This window comes from Ascaphus truei, chromosome 3, assembly GCF_040206685.1.
Source record: "Ascaphus truei isolate aAscTru1 chromosome 3, aAscTru1.hap1, whole genome shotgun sequence".
NCBI classification, from domain to species: domain Eukaryota; kingdom Metazoa; phylum Chordata; class Amphibia; order Anura; family Ascaphidae; genus Ascaphus; species Ascaphus truei.
The window spans coordinates 151,850,699-151,866,473 of record NC_134485.1 but is presented as its reverse complement, the minus strand read 5'-3'; the positions used below and the strand labels follow the sequence as shown (position 1 = coordinate 151,866,473).

General features: G+C 40.0%; 1 protein-coding gene across 1 annotated transcript in view; it reads right to left on the bottom strand.

The window, feature by feature from the left end:
- CLTC (clathrin heavy chain) overlaps positions 1-15,775 on the bottom strand; it is a 305,075-nt gene that overhangs the window by 227,040 nt on the left and 62,260 nt on the right. The gene's annotated exons all lie outside the window — the stretch shown is intronic.

Here is a 15,775-nt window from a genome sequence, read left to right as displayed (position 1 = left end):
CTTTAGTAGGGGCTCGCCTACGCTTCCGCAAGCGCGCGGAAGCGTAGGTCTTAGGGAATTTTAAAATTTCCCCGCTTGCCGGCGCGCAGGGCCGGTCACGTGAGCGGTTCGCCCAATGAGTGCGAACCAGCTCCGTGACGCCACTGGCCCGCCCCCGGCCTGCCCGCTGACGGCGCGCAAGGCAAGCAACCGCAAGGCCAGGGAAAGCACCCGCTTTCCCTGAGCCTCAGCACGCCAGCGGGGAGCCTGGCCGAGGCCGTAGCTTATTCTGCAAAAAGAAGGGGATTCTACACGACTACCACAGCAAATGCATGTACACTGGCGACACACTTTATTCGAGCTCGGCTAGTCCCACGAATTCGGGTATACCCGGGTTTATTGAGGTTTGTGACTGTTTTCTGCCCGAGTGCATTGAGGTATTTTCCAGGCAGGGATTGAAGCATTTTATTCCCGCTGGCTGCAATACTGCACAGTATATATATATATACTGCATTACAATTCATGAATTTATGCCATCTGGTAGACACGCGAAGCATTGCAGCCTATTAAATCCTAATCATTATCATTTAACAGATCAGCCGCCCGTCAGCCAGGCATGAACCCAGGCTGGGAAGGCAAATGCAACGGGGCTTGTCAGAGGTGAGGAGCGGCGCATTCCAGGTATCTGCCAGGTACATACTGGGTATTTGCTCGAATAAAGTGTGTCGGTGCAGTAGAATACGAAGGCATACTTGATGTATCACCCCCAGCAAAATTGTTATCAACTTATGTACTGTACTACACAATCAATGTGTATCAGGCCAAGCAATGGCTTGTGCTCTAAAAATAGAATAATGCTACAAATCATTTACCAAAACTTAAAGGAAGGTCCTTCACATAAAGGGGAGTCTAAAGCAAGGGTGCGCAAACAGAGGGGGGGGGACCGCGCTGCTCACCAAAGCATTTAAATTAAATGCTGGGGACCGCGCGAGGCCTCTCTACCTCACTTACCTTGATTTTGCCGGCTTCGGGCGACACCATGCCGGGAAATGACACCGCTGGGGTCACATAACCTCGCTACGCCGGCACAAAGGTGAGGGGGGTGCAGCAGCAGAAGTTTGAGCAACCCTGGTCTAGAGCAACGGTGTGCAAACTGGGTTGGGGGGGGGGGGGGGGGGTGGGGAGAGGTGCGAGACTGCAGGGGGCACAGGGTTTACAGAGGACCCGTGCGCTTCCCGAAGGCACTTAAATGAAGTGCCGGGGGAGCTGCAGGGCCTCGGGCATGGTGCCTCGGGCCGCGCTCCTGCTCTGCCTCGCTTGCTCAAGCAAGAGCTTTTTTGCGTCCTGGCAGGCGAGGCAGTGAGCGTGCTTTAGGGGCGGGGCAGGATGCGTGGCGGGAGGCGGGGCTAGTCCATCGCTCCCATTGGCTGTTTTCGGTCACGTGACCACTCCTCCACTCCCGAGCGGCAAATTTTAAACTTGCCTGTCTCCTCTGAATTTCTCAGCCTCCGCATGCATGCGGAAGCAGCTGCTAAAGCCGCGCTGATCACAGATGAAGGGGGTAAGTTCATCTGCTCAGCGCGGCTCAGCGCGTTCTGTGGTACTATGTCCCAGGCCTAAACCTAACTTACCTTGGCTCCGGCGGCTTCTCACACACATCGCCATGGCAACGCGGCGTCATTTCATTTGACATCATGGAGTGGTGGTGAGGGGGGGCGTGGGGGTAAGGGTGGGCGCGGAGGTGAGGGGACCGCCGGCAGGGTTTGCGCCCCCCTGTTCTAGAGGCAGCAATCATGCCATATATGACACGATGTATCAGAAGGTGTGCAAATTGTTTTGCTAAACATTTTACATTTCTTCCCCAATTTGAACAGCACAAAAATGCTGTCTTCATTTTCTTCACAGCAGCAGTGATAAATAGGACATCTTTTCTGTGTTCGAAAGAAGCAGAAGTCAGAAGCATTGCAAATCGATTTCACTGCACATGCAGCTGATACTTAAGAGTGGAATATTTAACATTTATCAGACATGCTTCTTTAAAGAAATTAAAAAGATTGCAATGTTTATTTCCATTTTTAGATATTTTATTTTGTAGAGCTCTAAGTGCACATACACATTTCTTACCCTTTATGAGCAAGTTTAAACATGGATATAGTCTGCCTTTTTTTGTAATTTACCCAAGTTTCCTTTTATATTTTTGTGGGAAAATTATTTTGTTTAATATTTAATAATCAGGTGATCGCAAAGTTAGTTTAAACATTTAATCTGCTGCCTTTTCTTCTGTAAGTCTTAAAAAAGTTTTGATGTAGAAGCACACATTGCTTCATAAACAAAAAATTAATAAATCTACAAACATGACTGTCTGGATCACCGATACAAAGCAGCAACGCCATATCCTGACGACTGGGGCTTTCCATTAGCTGTCTAAGGCTGCGCTTATAGTGCCTCGCGACGGCGCTCCAAAACAAATTAATATACTCTGTCACAAGCGCTTATAGTAAGCGCGAAAGCGACGGAACGTCTAAAAATTTGGAAGCCGGGTAAATTTGATTTTTTTTTTAGAGACAGTCGCCACGTGACTCTCTCTAAACCAATCAAGTTGCACGGCCCGTCCCCTTTAGTGACGTCACTGGCGACCGTCGCTAAAAAACAAATTATAACTTTCGCTGGTGGCCACGGGTGACGTCATCGGTCACGTTGCCAGCGGCCTAAGGCTTAGCCCCTCTGGAGGCTGCTACACGCGCGCCTGGCGTCCTGGAGTCGCGTGCATGGCTTAAAACCACGATCTGCTGTCTGTAGGGTGTGATTGAAGGCGTGGGGGGAGTGGGGGGAGTGGCCAAAATGGAAATAGCTAGTATGCCATTGGCCAACAGTAGCTGCGTTCCTATTGGCCCAAGCTATCTCCCCTTGTATTGGCTCCCAGCGCACCATGTGACCGCGCCGCCGCACGGGAACAGAATCTTGTTGTATTCTCTGCTGGCACAGAGGACAGCCACTACCGAGGTGAGTGACTGGTGGGCGGCGTGCACCTGGCCTAAGGCAATGGTAACCCCGCAACCATTCTGTGTCTACCGGACAAGTATTTTTGTCTAGTAGACAAAGTCTCGTTGCTCAGTAACCGGGAGGGAGGTCCCAACGTCAGGGGAACACAGCTCCAGATGACCCCACCAACTCATGTTACTAAAAATCTTTGTAAAAGGATTATATATATATATATATATATATATATATATATATATATAATTTTAACCAAATACCACTTTAAGTAAAATCACTCTGCTTCAGGCACCAAAAACAAGACTTTATTATTCTGTTATTTCTCTACTATGATCAGCATAGTTTTAGCAATAAATATAGATATATAAAACGTTGGTCCTAAGTGTTGTGATGGAAATTTTACATTTAAAACATGCAAGCCATTGAACCATCTGAAAGAGCTAAAAATTTCAATTGCGGGGAAATAACTACTATCGTTCTTTTAAAATGACAAATGAACACACCTCAATTACTTTCTCATGAATCTGATTTCTTGAGAGTGTACAGTAGGTGTTGACAAACCAAATAATTTTCCAGGGGTATTGCAGTGTTTTTGTTAGTAGATTTCCTAGATATCCCTAAAATATACCCTGCAATTTTCAGATCATTTGAAAAATTGTACCAAAAACAGAAGAATTTACGATGCATCTGATCTCAAACGCACTATTCGAGAGGGTTGGTGTTAATCAGAATTAGGGTTCCTTAACCAAAAAGAGGTTGGAAACCACTGGGGTATTGCATGCCTCATTTTAAATACCATAAAAACAAATGTTTATTAAATAATGTTTTAACACGACATGATAGCTCCTTATACTCGATGTTTTAATGATTGATGCTGGAGAAGCCTACAACACTAAATAAAGGGGGAAAGCTTAACCGTAGGTAAGGGTTTAGTTTTAAAAAGATAGATCAGAAAAACGAAATATGGTAAGTAAATGGTCACCTATAAAGAATGTATCTGTGCTAGTCCCATACTGTATACTGTAGTTCAATCTAAAACCCAAGCTCCCCTACATTTCTTTGCCGTAGGTTTTAGTTTAGTGTGTTTGAACAATGGTCATATTTATGGTCACAACCCCAAAACTATGTAAAGCCCATAAGGAAAGTATGTAAAGCACACTAAAGGGAAACAATAACAATTAGAAGAAGTACAAGTCACAGTCCTGCTTATAAAAAGCCTAAAATGTTTTTTCATTATTTTTATTCCTGCATTTATACAAAGCCATCAGTTTTATTTTCTTTAACTTCTTAGTCTACCTCCTTGTATTCAGGTTGCATATCTGCCAGATCGTGGCTTCATTATTGCACTTTAATAGCTTCCAAGTGGAAAACCAAACAATCTGGTAATTTAGTATCAAGGAGCCGTATGCATGGGAGGACTATGTTTTAAACAGGTTGACAGGGCAATTAAAGGACTACACAATTTCAGCAACACTAAACTATTTTAAATTATCTTTTATTGTGGCTTAATTGCTCAATTACAAATGCTTTATTGTTGGACATTTTCATAAGACATGTTGTGCTTTTCATCATAAGACAGGACAATAATTTATACAATCCAAGTTAAAGTAACTCACCATCTGCATACACACAAGAAAGCATAAAAAAAGTGACAGACAACAAGAGAAATGCAACAGTAAAGAACAAAACTTAACATTGAATTCTCGCATTCAAAACACATTATAGTAATAAAAAGGAAAGAAAACAAGTTACGCTCAACACCCCCATAGCTATTTATTTAAGTAGTAATCCCTGAACAAGGCATTATTGGCCAATAATGCCCATGTTCTGAGAGGATTATTACTATTATAAGCTAAATGCAGGCTTCTTTTCATAAATAGACACGTTTTTTAGTTATATAGATTTTTTTATTAAAATAAAATTGTAAATACTTTCAAGTACCTCTATATACACTCACACTGCAGCTATCTATATCTATAGACGCACACACTGCAGCCCCCCTCTGTGTACACACACAGACACACAAACTCTGCTGCTACACAAACACACTCGGCCTCCTCACTGTGTCCTGTGCTGAGCTCTCCACAGGGAAAGGGAGGAGTCAATGCATGCTGCCACTTCCTGTCCAGTCACCTCCCGTATCTGAGAACTGCTCTGACAAGGGAAAGCGGATTGGCTGGAAATAAAAACTTGGCACGGTGCCAAAAATTCCAGCCCATTACTGAATGAATAATGAAGAAGTGTCCGGGAAGCGCAATATGTGAAAAGAAATACAAGTCGTGATAGTGCAATATTGTTAAAATTAGGATCTGGATGTAATATCTTGGCTCAATGGTTAATACTCACAAACGTGAGAGAGTATAAGGCACATAAAGGTATCTTTAAGGATGCTGCTCACTCAGTGGACAGGAGATGCAGAACCCAATGTTCCCCCAGATATGTGGACTCCCAAGGACCTTAATAAAAGATACAACTGGACATAGTGCAGACCGTCTGTACAATTTATATTGGATAAGTGAAAAAGGGAGTTACACTCACGTGGTATCAGTTAAAAACAAGCATTTAGATCTCTCTGGATCTCTCTGGCCAGATGGATGATGTCTCCTCTTCCCCTCTCTCGTGGCGTGCGTTCCAGCGGTGCGTTCCACTCAACCGGAAGTGATGTCATCCGCTACGTCCACTTCCTGGGGTTTCGGCCGGCGCTAGAGAAAAACGTCACTCTACGCGTTTCACCACATAGGTTTCATCAGGAGTGACGTTTCAGTGGATAGGAGCGGTGTATATACCCTAATTCAGGGTCTCATTGGTCAAAAAACACCTGATACTACTTTAACTCATAGTATGCATCTGTGGCTATAATGAGCTATACAAAATGCTATCTCTCTATTGCACACATATGAAATTTATAAGTTAACTCATATATATTGCGCAGATAACATTTTAGTATACAATTTTTAAAATACAAATCATTTATACACTCGTTTTAAAATACATCAGGTTTGTTAAAAATATATTTGTTAAAAAAATATATATATATATATATATACTATTTAATCTTCATTTCAACTTTTAACAATAAAAAATATATATACTTTGAATATAAAATACACTGCCTAAAAACACTTTAAATAGTTAAAAACAGGTATTACAAAGAAATTATCTCTAAACTGGAGGTATATATGTGGAAAGTGCTGGGCAAGAGGCATATTTCTAAAAATAAAAAAATAAAATGTTAGTGCATTATAAAATCACAGGAAAGGTTTAAGATCAAATTCTAAATTCAAACCAAATGGAGATATAGTTTTTAGTTCGAACATCCAGAAGGATTCCCTTTTAATCAATGCATTATTTCTGTTTCCTCCTCTCCAATGGGGCATAACTCGTTCGATTGCTTTAAATTTTAACCCCTTGGGGTCCGCATTATGTACCATCAAGAAGTGGTTTGGAACACTATGTGTGGTCATTTTTCGTTTAATATTTCCTATGTGTTCCAAAATGCGTGTTTTTAGGGGTCTTATAGTTTTCCCTATATACTGTAGACCACAGTCACATTCAATCAAATAAATAACGAAATTGGACCTACAATTTAAATGTTGTATTATACTATATACCTTTTTTGTGATGTTAGATTCAAAGGTATTAGTATTCTTGCAACTGTAATGGCAAGCAGTGCAGAATTTGCAATCAAAGAACCCTTTCGGTGGTTCTAACCACGTCGGGTTTTTATTTACAATAGGACTCCTCAAAGCACTAGGTGCTACAAATTTCTTTACATTCGGTGCTTTTCTATATACCATTTGAACCTTGTTGGGCAGTGCAGTTCCTATAATGGGATCATTTCTCAATATAGACCAGTGACTGTTCAATATATCATTTATTTTGTGTGCATCCCTATTATACTGAGTAATAAAGGGTACCCTTAGCTTATCATCTTCCCCACTTTTTTCTCTGGGGATCAACATGGACTCTCTGGATATTTGTCTTGTTTTATCCAACGCTTTTTGGATGACATTTGGCCTGTAGTTCCGTTCTGCAAACTTCCTGGACAGTGTAGTTGATTGTTCTTCATACACTTTGTTATCAGTGCAATTTCGTTTAAGTCTACAGTATTGGCCATATGGAATGTTGTTAATCCATTTATTAAGATGGCAACTGGACTGCAGGATGTAATTATTTGCATCCACATCTTTGAAGAAATTTTTTGTTTTAATAACATTGTTTTCTATATAAATTGTTAAGTCCAGGAAGTTTACAGTGGTTTTACTTACAATGGAGGTGAATCTGAGATTTAACTCGTTATTGTTCAGATACAAAAGAAATGTATCCAGATCCTCCAATGTACCCTTCCAAACAAAGACAATATCATCAATGAACCTCCGCCATGTGACCAAATTTGCCCCCAGACCTATCCAAGACCATATATACTGATCTTCCCACATGGCCATCAATAGATTGGCATAGCTGGGGGCAAATTTGGTCCCCATGGCGGTTCCACATAATTGCAGGAAAAACTCATCACAAAACCAAAAAAATTTTTTTGTTAGGACAAATTCAATACATTTTATAAGAAAGTCTATCTGTGTCTCTGGGATTTTCCCATCTTTCTCTAGAAACATTCTAACTGCTTGGCAACCATCCTTATGTTTTATAGATGTGTATAAAGCGGTTACATCGGTGGTCACCAATATATAGTTTTCCTGCCATTCTATGTTCCTAAGGGCCCTGATTATATCACTGGTATCTTTTAAGTAAGATCTTTGTTGTTTCACAATGTCCTGTAAATAATTGTCAATAAATTCTGACAAATTAGCCGTTAGTGACCCAATACCAGAGATTATTGGTCTCCCGGGGGGGGGGTGTAACATTTTTATGTATCTTTGGTAGGAAGTAGAAGACTGGGAACACTGGATCCTCGACATTTAGGAACTGAAATTCATGTTCCTCCAGAATTCCCAGTCCTCTACCCTCCTCCAACAAGGCCAAAAGTTCCTTTTTGTATATGATTGTGGGATTAGATTTCAATTTCTTGTACGTTGTTCTGTCACCCAGTATTTTGTTGGATTCTAACATATAATAGTCATGATCCATGATGACAACACCACCCCCCTTGTCAGCTGGTTTAATCACAATTGTTTTATCAGCTGAGAGTTCTTCTAAAGCTATTCTTTCTTCCCTAGTTAGGTTGTTATGTTGCCTGCTTTTATTGTTGCATAAATTTTCCAAATCTTTTGTTACTAATTGAAAAAATACCTCAAGATGTCTTCTATTTCCTTATCCAATTTTTTTAAGTGTTTTTCTTGTTGTGACATAATAATTTTTATTAGGTTAAAAGAACACTCGTCTTGTGCACTATTCCATTTTGTTAAAAAATCCTCATCACTTAGGTCCATTGATGGATTTTTTTGGACCCTAAGTCCTCTAGGAATAATTTTGTATTCCACATATTTTTTAAGGAACAGTAAATCAATCCACTTTTTTGTGTCTTTTATCATCGTACGTTCTAATTTAATGCAGGTTGCATTAATCTGCTCTTGGTCCTCTTTAAATGACAGATTTTAAGGATGCCAATCTGTCATTTAAAGTGATGAGGATTTTTTAACAAAATGGAATAGTGCACAAGACGAGTGTTCTTTTAACCTAATAAAAATTATTAGGTCACAACAAGAAAAACACTTAAAAAAATTGGATAAGGAAATAGAAGACTTGCGTTTAGAACTAGGATCTCTAGAAAATATTAAGGACTATAATGAGCGAGATTAAAAAATCCAAAAATATATCGATAATTTTAAGAAAGAAGTTATTGAAATTAAATTACAAAAATTCAGAAGGGATCAGGACGATTATGCCAAAGGAATTGAAAGGGCCTGGAATAAAGGTTCAAAAAATGGCAAAAAATCACCTTCTAGTCCTGATCCCCCTGGAGATAAAAAAAACCTATCACTACATCCACTATGGATACCTCATATAGAGGGAGATTCATAGAATATTATCCTAAAAATCATGCAGGTTTTTTACCACAGGTAATAGTCAAGAAAAGTGAGACTAAACCTCCACAAACTGGAGGGAAATCTAAAGAAAAAACTAAACATCTAGAGATTAGGGATATTATTGAATCTTCAGGAAAGGAAAAATTTTAACTGGGTCAAGAAGTTGAGTCACCCTCTCCCTCTTTTTTGGCACAAGGGGGGTGTATGAGTTCATGGGAAACCAGGAACCCATTTCACCCCCTAACAACACCGAAACCAGGTGTTGTCCAAAGAAACAAAAGGCGCATGTCAGAGGGAGACGAGGGGGGAGACTACGGAAAGGCAAGAAAAATACATTAAACACAAGAAACATTTTTAACTTAAGTAAAAAAAATTTAACAGATTGTGAAAATAAAGTGATCAGCAAGGGACTCACTTTTGCTCCCTCTATTGGACCAAATAAATTTGGTCTTTATGTAGACACACAAAAATTTCTACGATCACTAACTTTGAAAAGATTTTTCATGAGTAAGGATGTGGAAACCAGGAATTGGGATAATAAAAACCCAATAATTCCCAATCCAGGTGTCCCAAACTTTGCTCATTCTAAATTCAAACCACAATCAAAATTTTTTCCCAAATTTGCAAAGGGGAACCATCTTGAGGTATTTTTTCAATTAGTAACAAAAGATTTGGAAAATTTATGCAACAATAAAAGCAGGCAACATAACAACCTAACTAGGGAAGAAAGAATAGCTTTAGAAGAACTCTCAGCTGATAAAACAATTGTGATTAAACCAGCTGACAAGGGGGGTGGTGTTGTCATCATGGATCATGACTATTATATGTTAGAATCCAACAAAATACTGGGTGACAGAACAACGTACAAGAAATTGAAATCTAATCCCACAATCATATACAAAAAGGAACTTTTGGCCTTGTTGGAGGAGGGTAGAGGACTGGGAATTCTGGAGGAACATGAATTTCAGTTCCTAAATGTCGAGGATCCAGTGTTCCCAGTCTTCTACTTCCTACCAAAGATACATAAAAATGTTACACACCCCCCCGGGAGACCAATAATCTCTGGTATTGGGTCACTAACGGCTAATTTGTCAGAATTTATTGACAGTTATTTACAGGACATTGTGAAACAACAAAGATCTTACTTAAAAGATACCAGTGATATAATCAGGGCCCTTAGGAACATAGAATGGCAGGAAAACTATATATTGGTGACCACCGATGTAACCGCTTTATACACATCTATAAAACATAAGGATGGTTGCCAAGCAGTTAGAATGTTTCTAGAGAAAGATGGGAAAATCCCAGAGACACAGATAGACTTTCTTATAAAATGTATTGAATTTGTCCTAACAAAAAATTTTTTTTGGTTTTGTGATGAGTTTTTCCTGCAATTATGTGGAACCGCCATGGGGACCAAATTTGCCCCCAGCTATGCCAATCTATTGATGGCCATGTGGGAAGATCAGTATATATGGTCTTGGATAGGTCTGGGGGCAAATTTGGTCACATGGCGGAGGTTCATTGATGATATTGTCTTTGTTTGGAAGGGTACATTGGAGGATCTGGATACATTTCTTTTGTATCTGAACAATAACGAGTTAAATCTCAGATTCACCTCCATTGTAAGTAAAACCACTGTAAACTTCCTGGACTTAACAATTTATATAGAAAACAATGTTATTAAAACAAAAAATTTCTTCAAAGATGTGGATGCAAATAATTACATCCTGCAGTCCAGTTGCCATCTTAATAAATGGATTAACAACATTCCATATGGCCAATACTGTAGACTTAAACGAAATTGCACTGATAACAAAGTGTATGAAGAACAATCAACTACACTGTCCAGGAAGTTTGCAGAACGGAACTACAGGCCAAATGTCATCCAAAAAGCGTTGGATAAAACAAGACAAATATCCAGAGAGTCCATGTTGATCCCCAGAGAAAAAAGTGGGGAAGATGATAAGCTAAGGGTACCCTTTATTACTCAGTATAATAGGGATGCACACAAAATAAATGATATATTGAACAGTCACTGGTCTATATTCAGAAATGATCCCATTATAGGAACTGCACTGCCCAACAAGGTTCAAATGGTATATAGAAAAGCACCGAATGTAAAGAAATTTGTAGCACCTAGTGCTTTGAGGAGTCCTATTGTAAATAAAAACCCGACGTGGTTAGAACCACCGAAAGGGTTCTTTGATTGCAAATTCTGCACTGCTTGCCATTACAGTTGCAAGAATACTAATACCTTTGAATCTAACATCACAAAAAAGGTATATAGTATAAAACAACATTTAAATTGTAGGTCCAATTTCGTTATTTATTTGATTGAATGTGACTGTGGTCTACAGTATATAGGGAAAACTATAAGACCCCTAAAAACACGCATTTTGGAACACATAGGAAATATTAAACGAAAAATGACCACACATAGTGTTCCAAACCACTTCTTGATGGTACATAATGCGGACCCCAAGGGGTTAAAATTTAAAGCAATCGAACGAGTTATGCCCCATTGGAGAGGAGGAAACAGAAATAATGCATTGATTAAAAGGGAATCCTTCTGGATGTTCGAACTAAAAACTATATCTCCATTTGGTTTGAATTTAGAATTTGATCTTAAACCTTTCCTGTGATTGTATAATGCACTAACATTTTATTTTTTTATTTTTAGAAATATGCCTCTTGCCCAGCACTTTCCACATATATACCTCCAGTTTAGAGATAATTTCTTTGTAATACCTGTTTTTAACTATTTAAAGTGTTTTTAGGCAGTGTATTTTATATTCAAAGTATATATATTTTTTATTGTTAAAAGTTGAAATGAAGATTAAATAGTATATATATATATATATTTTTTTAACAAATATATTTTTAACAAACCTGATGTATTTTAAAACGAGTGTATAAATGATTTGTATTTTAAAAATTGTATACTAAAATGTTATCTGCGCAATATATATGAGTTAACTTATAAATTTCATATGTGTGCAATAGAGAGATAGCATTTTGTATAGCTCATTATAGCCACAGATGCATACTATGAGTTAAAGTAGTATCAGGTGTTTTTTGACCAATGAGACCCTGAATTAGGGTATATACACCGCTCCTATCCACTGAAACGTCACTCCTGATGAAACCTATGTGGTAAAACGCGTAGAGTGACGTTTTTCTCTAGCGCCGGCCGAAACCCCAGGAAGTGGACGTAGCGGATGACATCACTTCCGGTTGAGTGGAACGCACCGCTGGAACGCACGCCACGAGAGAGGGGAAGAGGAGACATCATCCATCTGGCCAGAGAGATCCAGAGAGATCTAAATGCTTGTTTTTAACTGATACCACGTGAGTGTAACTCCCTTTTTCACTTATCCAATATAAATTGTACAGACGGTCTGCACTATGTCCAGTTGTATCTTTTATTAAGGTCCTTGGGAGTCCACATATCTGGGGGAACATTGGGTTCTGCATCTCCTGTCCACTGAGTGAGCAGCATCCTTAAAGATACCTTTATGTGCCTTATACTCTCTCACGTTTGTGAGTATTAACCATTGAGCCAAGATATTACATCCAGATCCTAATTTTAACAATATTGCACTATCACGACTTGTATTTCTTTTCACATATTGCGCTTCCCGGACACTTCTTCATATTCCATATCACGAGGATTGACCGAGCAACCTCCACCGGGTCACAGCTGCATCTTACCATTGATTTGTATAAGTATCACTGTTTATATATATACCTCTTTGCATATATTTTGCACCAGTATCACTGTGTACTAACTGATAATTTAGAGCGCCACATTTTGATAAGTTTCCTTTTATATGCACTGAATGAATAATGCCTGTAATTTTAACCAAATCAGAGAACAGTAATTTCAGTAATGCCCAGAATTTAACAGCTTTAGCATATAATTAAGTAATAATCCCCTAAAAAGAGGGCATTACTGGCCAATAATGCCCTGTTCTGAGGGGATTATTACTTAATTATAGGCTAAATGTAGGCTTTTTTGCTTGTTTGTTACATAGTTACATAGTAGATGAGGTTGAAAAAAAGACATACGTCCATCAAGTTCAACCTATGCTAAATTTAGACAACAGATACTTTATCCTATATCTATACTTACTTATTAATCCAGAGGAAGGCAAACAAAAAACCCCACGTGACATATCCAATCATATCTCAGAAGGGGAAAAATTAATTCCTTCCTGACTCCAAGAATTGGCAATGTGATTAATCCCTGGATCAACATCCTTCCCATGTATACTTATTTGGTATATCCCTGTATACCTTTTCCAAAAAGATGTCCAACCTTTTTTTGAACAAATCTATTGTATCTGCCACACAGTCTCCATGGGTAATGAATTCTACATTTTAACTGCACATACTGTAAAGAACCCTTTCCTTTGTTGCTGGTGTTCCTTAAAAAGATATGATCCAGAGTCATTTGTACTGTCCTTGGGATAAATAGTTCTTTTGAAAGCTCCTTGTACTTTCCCCGAATAGATGTCTATAGTTATCACTTTGGGCACTATTGCTAAGCCTGCTATCTACAAGCACTCCTAAATCCTTCTCCATCAAGGATTTCCCCATTTAATTTGTAATTCGCCGGTTTATTCTTGTTTCCCAAATGCATAACCTTAGATATATCTCTGTATTAAACCTCATCTTCCATTTACCTGCCCACGTTTCCAGTCTCTCCAAGTTCTGGAGAGAACTTACAATCAATCCTGCTCTGATTCTACTACCTTACACAATTAAATTAAATTATCATCAGCAAAGATAGACTTTGCTCTTGATGCCTTTTTTTGTTGTTGTTTTTTTTCATAAAAAAGATAGACACTTCTGTAGTCATATTGATTCAGCATGATTGTCTACAATCTTTTGCTTTTACTGCACGTGTCACAGCCCCCCTCTACACATACACACACTCTGCAACCTCCCCACCATATATACAAACACACACCCACACACACTGCCACCCCCTCTTACACACACAGAACACACCAAAAAATACTCTGCAGCCCTCCTCAACCTTCTACACACACAGCAGACACACCAACACAACACTTTGCTGGACCCCATCTAGACCCACGAAACACACAGCGGACACAAACCTTTCTCACTCTCCTGTGCAGAGCTCCCTGCAGGCAGGGTGAGGGAGGAGTCAGTGCCTTACTGGTGTCTTCTGTCCAATCAGCTCCCCTGACATAGCTCCTCCCACTGTCTGGATGAGAACTGAAAGCCAATTGGCTGAAAAACTTTGGCTGAAAAACTTGGCAGGGTACCAAAAATTCCAGCCTATTACTGAATTGATAATGCCCGGAATTTTTACCAGAGACCAGGGATTTCAATAATGCCCAGAACTTAAACAGCTTTAGCCCAAGTTATATTTATATGACGGTTGCTCGCTCACCTGAATTAAACTACTGGTCTTTTCCTCTTGTGGGAGGAATAAACAAAACGTGGTTTAAACTTTAACATTCTTTTGGAAATTACCTGTATGAAGCATTATTACTTAATTATAGGCTAAAGCATTATTGAAATCCTTGGTCTCTGGTTAAAATTCCGGTAATTATTCATTCATTAATGGACCGGAATTTTTGGTACCTTGACAAGTTTCTATTTCCATCCAATCAGCTTTCAATTGCTAGAGCAGCTATCTGAAAGGGGAGGTGATTAGACAGGAGGCAGCAGCTAGAGCCAGGGGTTAGCAAACTTTTTATGCCGAGCCCCCCTCTTCATCCATTAAATTTCTCAGGCCCCCCCCTGCCTGATGTAATCAAAATCACATGAAAAAAAAACCTTTATTAAACGGTATACAATGTAAATACAAATATGTCTAAATACTTACATATTTCAACAGCTCGCGCTTGCAAAATTAGGCTGCGTCCACGCTGCCGCTGAGTGGTGACATCACCAACTCTCCAAGCATGAGCACAGGGTGTCCTGCATAATTTTGCAAGCGTGGATCGGGGCTATTTTTGTGTGTGTGTGTGCTGAGCGCGCCTCAAAGTCAATTTTGTTTGTCTCCACAAGCGCCAAGCTTGGGAGAGCGTACGTGCACAAAGGCAATCCGTTTGGGGGGGGGGGGAGTATTCATCCACCTCTTTGCTACCTCCCTTCTCCCCCCCCACCTTTATTTTCCCTTCCTGCTCCCTTTTTTCCTTCTCCCATTTGCCTTTTTATTCTCCCTGCTCTTTAGCTTGCTGTCCCCAGTGTCATCCAAACTCCTACCTATAGTATTATGTATTTATTTATTTCCATTTTCAATGTGTTTTCACTTTTTTTTTTATTATTATTATTATTTCTGTACATTCATAGTATAATTGATATAGTGGCAGCCTACCATTTCACTTGCAGAGGATCACAGCAAAGCAGGTTGCAAGCGGAGGAGAGCAGGAACACAGCGCTATTGCAGGGCAGACGCCGGAAGGAGTGGCGTTTGACATCATAGCGCTAGGGTGTGCTCCTCCCCCGTAACTCTGAAGCCCCTGCGCTTACACACACACACACACACACACCGCTTCTTCGCCTGCCCTCCCGCGCACCGCTTCTTCGCCTGCCCTCTCGCGCACCGCTTCTTCGGCTGCCTTCCCGCGCACCGCTTCTTCGGCTGCCCTCCCGCGCACCGCTTCTTCGCCTGGCCTCCCGCGCACACCAGGTTTCGCCGCATGCCGCATTCGCCCCCTTAAATAATCTTGCGCTCCCCCCAAATTGCGCACCGCTGCATTCAATCATAACACCCCACACAATCACAACACAGACACAGCACACACACACAATCAACACCCAAACCCACA